Raw genomic sequence first — 10,736 nt, forward strand, 5'->3', positions numbered from 1 at the left:
TTCACTTAACAACTGTCTCATTTATCAACATAAATATTTTGATTCAATTGTGGTCATAAGTCAATAACTACCTGTACTAAATTACTACCAAATTCCTAATATGATGAAAGACAAAATACTAAACTACAACGTTCTGTAGATATTACCCAGTTAGCTGAAATGAAATATATAGTAGTCCATCATGTTTTCTCAATATATTTCTGCATAATATCCAGTATGAAAAATACTATAAGAAATGCATTTTCTTACTCTTTTCGTTACATACAGTATGTCTCCATATATGCTGACTCCAGTGCTCAAATACTTACTAAAGACAAACACAATATATGTTGTGTGGTACAAATTTATTATTGTACTGTTATAAGTAAAAAAAAATGGTGATTTATGTACATTATTTATAATATATATTGTAAAAAATACATTATGCACATTCTGAACACTCCAAACTAAATCTCCCAATACTAAATATTTAACCATATTTTTCTCTATGGCAAGCTCACACCAGAATCATTTTAAGATATTTATTTGGGTATATCATTTTGTCCATGTTTGTAAAATTTAAAGTTTTCAAAGTATTGAGACCATTCACTTAAAATTTACAAAAATATACAATTTATATAAATTATAAAATAACAATAGCTTGCAATGGGTGACATTGCTTTCATTATTTTGATAAAAGCAGAAAATTCTTGGGTACAGCTTCAGACAGATTTCAGTACTGAAAATTTGTGCAAAATCCTCCTCTTCTACTAACAAGATATCAAAAATGTAACAATATGAAAATACTCAATAATGATCTGTAGCCTCAAATGTGGCTTGAATTAAATTCTTTTTTCTATTTGAAGTCTTATTAAACACAACATCTATATAACTTTAAATTAAAAGTGTTATTATTTAAAAATTATCAGGATTGTAAATAAACCTAGGTTCCTAAAATAGAGCAAGGAAACGAAATAAAATGAAGTGAAAGGATACATGTTCTGCTACTAAATATTTTCTTGCTATATTGTAAAGGTCATTTTTACACACGGTTTTCGATTTACCACCAAACTCGTGGTTAAAAACTTTGTTGTAAAGCAATACTTTTGCCTCACTTTACCACTTTCTTGCCACAGATACTATGTGAATCATTGCAACTATTAAGTTATTAACACAGTTAAGTCAATCTGGCTTCACCATTGTCAAAAGCTAACAAAAGGTCATACATCACCTGACCCTGGGAAACTATAACCAGCATAAATTTGAAAGCGTTACCTAGTATCCTTATTCTCATCAGCAAAGGGATGTTCAATGGTTATACGTGTGAAAACCCGTAATCAGTAACTTTTTCAGTTCCCTTGTAACTTTGAATAGTCCTTAAATGAATTATAGTAAGTCAAAAACTACTGGTAATTGAGTAGGCAAGTTTTCTGATTACTCCAATTTGCTTTGGAGACTGAGGCAGTTACTATGTATTACCTATTGTTTAAAAGAGTCAATTATAGTAAACCAACAAAATGGAGCTTGGGCAAAATCATTTTTCACTTCTCCTAGAACATGTAGCTGTCAGAGAGCAACAGCAAAAAGCATAATACAGTATCAATTTTTACCACTCCACCTCAGCCTTCCTTAACCTGGTGCTCTTCAGGTGTGTTCAACTATAAGTCTTATCAAAGGGAACACTGCACGTTGCACTTACATAATGACATTGTGGTAGTAAGGACACTATGAAGTGATAGTTTTGCACATCTTTCAGGTCATCATTTGTATTATTTGCATGATTACAAAGGAACCAGATTCAAAGACTGCTTCAGAAAGTTATCACCTGCTGCTGCTGCAGTCCGTGATATAACACATTTTTACTCCCAAAATGGCTACACAGAAGGCAAGATAGGAAATAGTAAAACAAAGAAGAGGGATGTCTATGAACATTTTTAGTCATCTAAGTCATGGTTGTCCCAAAGATGTCTCCCCCCCCCCCAAAAAAAAAAGGCAATTGGACTTTTTTTGGGTTTTTTTCTCTGAAAATATTTCACTTCTCATCCAAGAAGCTTCTTCAGTTCTGAAAAAGGAGGAGGATGTTTGGGAAGTACTGCAGGTGACAGAGTCATTGACATGACCAAATTTCACTGAAATCAATTCAGGATATAAATAAACACAAGCATAGGGAAAGAGAAGAAAAGAAGATCCAGTAAGTAAAATTTATCTTTTTGATTATTCTAAAATACTAATGTTGGTATTTAAGTAGGATTAAATATGTCCTTACAATGACATATGGCCATGAGACAGAGCAGCCCCCAAAACAGGCAGCACCTGTGCTTTTTTCTTTTCAAGGCCTCTCCTGAGCAGCAGCAACGTAAAATAAACTATAAAAGCTAGCTGCAAAACAGCTGGGGGAGTACTGAAGTAGCGGTAACCAGAGAGAGACAGACAGAGAGGAGGAGGAGGAGGAGGAGGAGGAGGAGGAGGAGGAGGAGGAAGAAGAAGAAGAAGAAGAAGAAGAAGAAGAAGAAGAAGAAGAAGAAGAAGAAGAAGAAGAAAGTAATGTACTTTGTGTGTTTTTTGTTGGCTCTTTTGTGTCTTAAACCTACCAAGTTGGTTATAGTTTAAAAGAGCTCATCTCATATTCTTTTTATTTTTTTAAAAAATCATTTTTTAATTTTTTTTAATTAATGCCTTTACTAAGAAGAAGAGACAGATCTTTAGTATTAAAAGAAACATGGAAAAGTGGCAGTCTTATAAAAGAGCATACAAGAACTGGGGAAAGTTTGTACTTTGTAGATTTTGGGGGTGGACAAGGGATGAGTTCAAAAGTTTTGTTTTTAAAAGCCACGCTATGATCAGTCTGAAATGAAATATGCCAATGGAAAAACAGAAAATAAGATTAATTGTTTATTAGTACCTTTACCATTGACTCTGAATGCAGAGAAAACTTAAATCTCTGATTTAAGTCATGATAAAGTATCAATGTTAATATGTTAAGAAACAAAAAAAATCCTGTAATGCAAGGGCCTTCTGTTCTCTCTTTTAAAGTCTATGCTTGAACATAATGTTTAATGCTAAACTATAATTTCCTTTCCAGAAGGCAAAAAACTAAACTATACTGCAAACAGCTATGAATAATATTCAGATATGAAAATAAACTAAAAATATAGCTATCTATGTGATGAGTTCCAGTCCCTCTTCTCTTCATTTTTTGGTGCTTTCTTCAATTCCAGAGGCTTTCAGGTGCATTTTATTACTAATGCTTCCTTTTAGTGAGTCCCAATACTACTTCTATTCAATTTACAAGGGAGATGAAAAGAAAACCAATTGGTCAACTGCCAGTTCCAACCTCCAATTAAATCGACAATGATAAATTTTACACTGCTCTCTGTTACAGCTATTTTTGCCAGTTATTTGAAATGTTAGAGCTTGCTGAATTTTCACTTATTGCTGACCAAAGCTTGTCAAATTGCTTTTTTATAGGAACCAATCATTTTTCTTAGGAAGAAAAGGGCGGATTCCACTCGAGGACTCACCTTCACCTGCCTCCTAGTTGTTTTACCAAGAAGTACCCAGCACAGTTTCTACTGCTGAAGAAAGTGAGTCGGGCGGGTTACTTTGTACGTACTACGTTGCATTTAAAAATAGTGGACGAAAGTATTTTCGTGACGGTACATTCCTCCCCCCTCCCCCCCCAGCTGCCTTCCGCCCACTCTAAAGGCTGTTCGGGGTAAGTTAGCTTCTTCTACGGAGCGACCCTACATGGTTCACCTGGGAAAGTTGATCTCTCCCATTTGGAACGTGCGGGCGCTTCAAGAGGCTGACTCTGAGACAGCCTGTTGCTGAGGTAGCGAGATTCTCAGGAAAGGCAGGTAACTACAATTGCTCCGCGGAACGCGGAGGTGATGGTCTAAAGGTTTATTCCCGTTTACTTGGTGATCGGCAACAGCGAGCGTGAGTTCCAAAAGGAACAGGTGAGAGTCCAGCTTTGCCTCCCCTTCTTGCCCGTCATAGGTAGGTCCCACAAGTGTTGCCTGGGAGAAGCGCCCTGCTTCCATCTCACACTCTCGCTTCCCGGAAAAGAGGAAAGGTGGGGGTATGACCTGCGGCGCCCACCTATCTCGCGGCGCCGAGTGTTTGCCGGTCGTAACACCCTCCCGCCCGCCCCTCCACCAGCGCCTTGTATTAAAAGTCGCGGGAGGTGGAGGGCTCAGTGAAATAAAGAGTTTCTTTGCGGCGCGGTTGCGCTGCATGAGGTGGAACAGAGGTGGCTTTCAGCTCCGGGCTCTTGAATAGTCCTGCCAGTAGAAGAGGATTTCCGTCCGGTGTTTTCAAGAATCCCTGCGGATTTGCACCTTACCGGTGGGTTCTTCAATCCTACATACGTCTCTTCGTAAAACAATCGCCTGAACTCAGAGAAAATCACCTTAAATATCTTTGGAATTACTTCTGAGCAAAGACGCATGGAGCTGCACTTCAAATTTCATGGGAGTTAAAGCAATCCCCATGAAACGTATACATCAGCCTCCCCCCACTATCTTTTCAATTGTTCTGAAACATGCCTCTCTCTTTGACTTCTACCATTCCTCAACAGCCTTCTACACCTACAGCAAGCAAGCAGAAATACCATAGAATTCTTTTCTACTCGGACTATCCTGAAGGACCCAGCAGAAAAATATAGGAAATATTGGTGAGTACGGTTTGATTTGAGACAGTAGCACTGTGTGAACACTACAGGGTTTATTTTAAAGTTCATAAATTTAAAGCTAGAGCGTTGTGCCAATTTAAGAGTTGAACATACCTTTTACTATAAAGTGTATTTTGCCAAGTCCTCTGTAGTATCTGCCTTAAGGGCAAATCCTGGTTAAAAAAAAAAAAAAGCAATAAGGGCCCTGTAGCTATGACTAGCAAAAAGCACACTTTACTAATGGAAACAGGTGGTTTTTGCCTCATCTAATTACCAGGAGACATTAGGAATCTATCACCATTGCTTAGATATATGCAATTATTTTCAGTTGAGAGTTTCTCACTTTACATGATGCTGAAAGGAAGATGCCCCATTCTGTTACAATATACAGTAATTCATTCAGTATGTTGTATCCTGTTTGATAATCCTAAAGTCTATAAACAGTGGGCTCTGCTACTATAAATATATTTGTTGGTTAATTAACAGGATATTTTTCTTAAATGATTGGAATGCACTTCAAATTACTTGCAGGTCAGTTATGGTTGCCTGCAAGTAAAAAAGGAATTCTTCCCTTCATTTGGGGTGGGAAATTGCATTGGATGTTACGTGAGTCCATCAAGGATGAAAAATAAAACTGTTCACAGGGAAATATTCTGTGATTGGAAGACTTTGCAAACATTTATTGGCTGCCAATCAGTTTCTGGTCACAATTCAAAGTGTTGGTCATGACCTTTAAAGCCCTACATGGCATTGGACCAGATTATCTCCAGAACCGCCTGCTACCGCACGAATCCCAGTGACCGATAAGGTCCCACAGAGTTGGCCTTCTCTGGGTTCCGTCGACTAAACAATGTCATTTGGCGGGCCCCAGGGTAAGAGCCTTCTCTGTGGTGGCCCCGTCCCTCTGGAACCAACTCCCCCCGAAGATTAGAACTGCCCCCACCCTCCCTTTCTTTCGTAAACTACTCAAGACTCACTTATACCACCAGGCATGGGGGAGTTGAGATATTCCTTCCCCCTAGGCCATTACAAGTTATGCATGGTATGTTTGTGTGTATGTTTGGTTTTATAATAAGGGTTTTTAGTTGTTTTATTATTGGATTGTTACATGTTGTTTTTATCATTGTTGATAGCCGCCCCGAGTCTACGGAGAGGGGCGGCATACAAATCCAATAAATTATTATTAATTATTATTATTATTGTTATTAATGTTCTTTTTAAGGACTAGGTTCTTTTTTCTCAATTAGAACTAAGTGACATTTCTAGTGCACTCTTACAAAGCATTTATGAGCCTTGAATAAAATTTAGTTTCTCCTACAGAACTGTTTTATTTTTTCTCTCAATTCAATCTTTGTACATGTCTATTAACAAGTAGTGTAAAAAAGAGAGTACAGCCCTTTCCCTATTTAAACTGGAAGAATATTATTAGTTTTCAAATTTTATTGTTGGTACAGCTCATCATACAAGGCAACATACAAGACAAAATTACTAAACCTGAAAGCTTACAATTTTAGCTACATTTTGTTAATCTCTACAAATTGACAGCAATGAACTTTGCTACAAGTCTGCCACTACAGCTGAACTTATCAGGAGGCACTGTGCATTGTAAACCCCCTGTACTGAAAATACCCTGTGCTTAAATCTTCCTACTAAAGAAGCTTTGGATGAATAGTGCTAGGCAACTAAATTCTTGGTTGCTGAGCCCAATCTTGGAAAGGTTTAACTATGGCTAATGATTTCATGAGTATAAAAGGAAGCTATGTCATATGGAAAGGTTTTAACTTTCCAAAGCACCTTGGCTGAATTAAAGTTTACATAGTTTCTCTGCTCTTGTGTTTAGGCATGGACACAGCCTTTCTTGAATAAATCTGATACTGAAAAAGTCTGCACACTTGAGAAAAATCAAGTTCTTGACAGTAAGATGCTAGACAGCTTCACACCCTCCAATTCTACAGATTGGATAGTCATATCCTCCTTCCTTTACACCCCAATTGCATTTTATAATAGCCTCCCATAAATAGTTTGTCAATATTTGCATGTCCTTTGCCAATCAATTTCTGGATTAAAAACTTAGTGCAGCAACTTATTTTTCATGAGCTTCATTTGAATGTCTTGCTTAGGACTGAGAAAAAGTAAATATTAGCCATACTAAAGAAATATGTTGTTAGGTGAACCTGAGGTTACTGCACATTTGAAAAAAATTAAAAATCAGGTTTACGTTGCTGATGAGCACAGGAGTACAGATTAATTCTTCAAGCCCTAATGGATGATTGGAGGGTAGGGATACATCCAAATTGGGAGGTGATAGGAAATATGGCTTTTCTGGAGTAAAATAACAAACCTATTGGCAGAGAGAACTGGGTTCGATGGTACCAAATCGTGATCCCTTGTCAGAGTTGACTTTATAGATTCTGGGGGAAGCAACGTTGCTTTGCACGGAAGGCCCTGGCAAATTCGCTGAAAAGTTTCCCTTTTTTTTTTTTATCCCCTAGGAATTTCGGACTGCCTCTTGCCCCTCCGAACGGGGAAGGAAAGGCCCGAAGGTTTTCTGCCTTCAGAACATGGCAGAGAGTGGTAGTGCCGCCAAAGCCCCTCCGGGGGGAACCGGGCCCAAAAGTTCTCCGAGCAGCTGGTGGAAATCTTTATCCAGTAGAAAGAAGAGCAAAGAAATCCCGCCGTTGGATCCCTCTGAGCTCCTCTTCGCTCCTCCCAACTCTTCAGACGCTTGGGAGAAAAAGTCGCCTATTGGCAACCGTCGCAATCTCAAGATTTCCCACTCGGGCCGCTTCAAGGAAAAGAGGAAACCTCGCACAAGCTTGCTCGCCGAAAGTCCGCAAAAGCTGTTTGAAGATGCGGATGGAGGCAGCGCTGCGCCCGCTAGCCCCGCGCCTGCGCATCCTAGCGAAGAGACTCGGGGCGAGTGACCAACTCTCTCCCCACTACTCCGCCCTGCTTGACTGCCATTTGCCAGTTTGGGCATGGAGGGGGGAGTAGGAATAAGAGTAGGACTTGTCTTTACCGGCGACTGCTGCTTATTTCGTACCTCGCCCTCCTTCCAGCGGAATTGGTTTTGCTCCATGAACAAGGAGCTTTGGCGCTGCATTTATTACTAAATAAGTTTGGAAAATGTCCCCTCTTGCTGGCAGGATGGAGGCATCTCCATTTTAGTTGAAGACGTGCCTTTCATTTAAGCGGCAACAAAACGATGTAAGACGAGACCAGCGAATTACACAATGAAGGGTAAAGGCACCAGTTCGTTATTTTTAGTTATATCTCCATGAAATTAATGCATGCAGGGTCAATATTCCCAATGAAGTTGTCACTATGAATTATTTACTCTCTTGCAGGAAGCGTTCTAGTTTCAGTTGCATTCATGTATGAAACAATAGATGAAATATTGCTTTCATTTTTTAAAAAAACCCTGTACTTTTTAATTTAATATTTGTGCCAAATATAGGCATACTTTCTTGGTTTCTGTTCTCCGCTTAGCTTTTTTCACTTTATGTCAGGCTTATCATTGCAATCATTTTGTGAATTGAAGGTGTCCCCCACCCAGTGAAGGGCTACCAAAATTTTACTACCACACTGTGGACGTGGCTTATGCAGGATGCCCTGCATTTTCTTTCAACATCTTTCAGTGCAAATTGGGTGCTCTGGGGTAGAGTTCCATTTTCGCTACCCCACTGCATTCACACACACACCTGTCCAGGCACTAGCCCACCCTTGCCCCCACCTCTTTCATATAGGATATGGAATTATAAATGATATAGAAACATATACTATCAGTCTGTTTTTCAATCTAGGAATCCAACTTAATGCATCTGCCAATAATGATTCTTTGATCGCTGCTTGAACATACTGAGAAAAGGGAAAACCCACTATCTAGAAAATTGCAATTTTTTTAGGGAATCCCAGACAGAATTATATCCTAAGAAATACTGGCATACTGTAAAGCTAAAGCCCACCAGTGAATTACCCATCCTGGACATGACTACAAAAATTCACATTTTTGCACAAATTACATCTGATTGCAATTGCAGTGCATCTGGAATGCAATGGATAAGTTAAAATTATGATTATTATTTGACGATACATAAATCACTAATGATGAGAGGAAGTCTTGGTGAGGTTGATCATAGCATCTCTAAAACTGTTTGAAGGCATATGATATAAGGAGAAGCTCATATTACATGTGCAGTTTTGAAATATTTTGCAACAAAGTCAAAGGACCTTGTGTAGTTCCAGATGAAGGTTTTATAATATCTTTGACGTACAACCACAATTAAATCCAAAATTTCTGTAGTTAGGTGAAACATTTCTTAAGTGAGTTGTTCACTTATTTAAGTGAATCTGGCTTCCCACTGACCTTGCTGGTCAAAAGATTACAAAATGGAATCACATGACCTTTTGCACCCAACAAAAAATGCCGTGCAGTATTGGAAAACACTGGAGCCATGAGATTTCGCCTTCTCCAGGTCCCATCAGCTAGACAATGTTGCTTGGCGGGGCCACGTTGGAGGGGCCTTCTCTGTGGCAGCTCCAGTTCTCTGGAACCAACTGCCCCCAGAGGCCCGTACTGCCCCCGCCCTACTGGCTTTCTGGAAAACCATTAAAACCTGGCTCTGCCGGCAAGCCTGGGGCTGGTGAGTATGATGCTACCTAGATCAAGCCGAAGGTGTGAATGATTTTCTATTTTTTTTCTATGGGGTTTCTTAACTGTTATTATATTGTTTTTATATATATATATATATGCTGTGTGCAGCCCAGAGTCTGGAAGGAGTTGGGCAGCCTATGGATTAAATAAATTAAATTAAATTAAAATTAAAATCTGAACTGTTGTTTTAATGAGGCCTTACAATCTTATTCCAGAGCAGCTTTTGCAATTAGTAACTGTCTTAAAATTTAACTGTATCAAATTCTTTCATTGCACAAAAAAAGGCATCTAAATTTCTCAAAAGCATATTTTCCCTTTATGTTGCAGACCCTTTATTGCCCAATAGAGTTTTAATAGAGTACCTTTTGAAAGGGAAAGAAGAAATGCTTTCTTCTACCTTGTCTTCCGGTCCAACTGTGAAATCTGTAGAGGAGACAGAATAGCTATACTGTATTCTACAAAAAGACACTAAATCTAAAAATAAATTGCACAATTTCACCCTTCCTGAAATCATTGTCTGTGATCTGCCCTTAAATACCACACTTTGCTTCCTACTTTGTTACGAGCCCCAGACTATAACATTACACATGCGAACAAATTAACCTCACTGCTAATGTGAGCAGCCTCCTGCCCATACTCCTTATCTTTCTAGGAGACCTCAAGATACCTCTCATTAACTGGACCCTAAATAAATGCACGACTAAAACCATCCATACAACCCTATACAATTCTGTTACCAATCTAGGATTCTACCAATTAATAACGAACATTACTAAACTCAACAACTGCCTTGACCTCATATTCTGCAACAGCAAAACTGCAATTTATGGATGACAAATAAAAGAACTCTTTTCCAACAGTGACCACAATATGATAGACTTCAGCCTCAATCCACACCATTGCAAGAATTACTTTAATAATGGGATGCCCAAGTACAACTTTAAAAAAGCCAATTATAAACTCATAGACCCCGACCTCTCAACTCTTGCCTGGCAAACTGGATGTAACACTGCCGATGACCTCCAACATCTTCTTGCTCCTAGTCAAAAGAACCATCCGATTACATGTACCACTAATAACCATCATAACCAAGAAAAACAAACTACTCATATCAATAAGGAAGCTACAATCCTCTCCCCAAAAATCCCTCTGCCAGCACCCAGAGAAAAGAAATATTCTCTTTGCTCTGGGTAGCTGAGAGCGAACAGAGCGTTTTCCTTTCTCTGGGCGCTTGGAAAGGGAATAAACCACTTCGCTGTGGTGACTCCCTCGCGCTGCCTCCCACCCACCTGGCGTGAGGTTGCCTCCCGGAGCGTCTTGGATTGGAAAGGCAAAAGGGGGCGCTTCGCACCAGTTGAATCAAAGGAGTCACCACAGTGAAGGAAAGGTTCCAGCTACAAAGCGAGCGAGTGAGAGAAGAGGGGAGCCCTT

General features: G+C 39.2%; 1 long non-coding RNA gene across 1 annotated transcript; it reads left to right on the forward strand.

Annotated features, from left to right (window-relative positions):
- Positions 1-2,370: 2,370 nt before the first annotated feature.
- Positions 2,371-8,122, forward strand: LOC139154804 (uncharacterized). Its single transcript, XR_011556972.1, has 4 exons — positions 2,371-2,520; positions 3,448-3,563; positions 4,559-4,654; positions 7,144-8,122. It is a non-coding gene; the product is annotated as an uncharacterized lncRNA (long non-coding RNA).
- The last annotated feature ends 2,614 nt before the right edge of the window (positions 8,123-10,736 follow it).

The sequence above is a fragment of the Erythrolamprus reginae genome, chromosome Z (genome assembly GCF_031021105.1).
Source record: "Erythrolamprus reginae isolate rEryReg1 chromosome Z, rEryReg1.hap1, whole genome shotgun sequence".
NCBI lineage: Eukaryota > Metazoa > Chordata > Lepidosauria > Squamata > Dipsadidae > Erythrolamprus > Erythrolamprus reginae.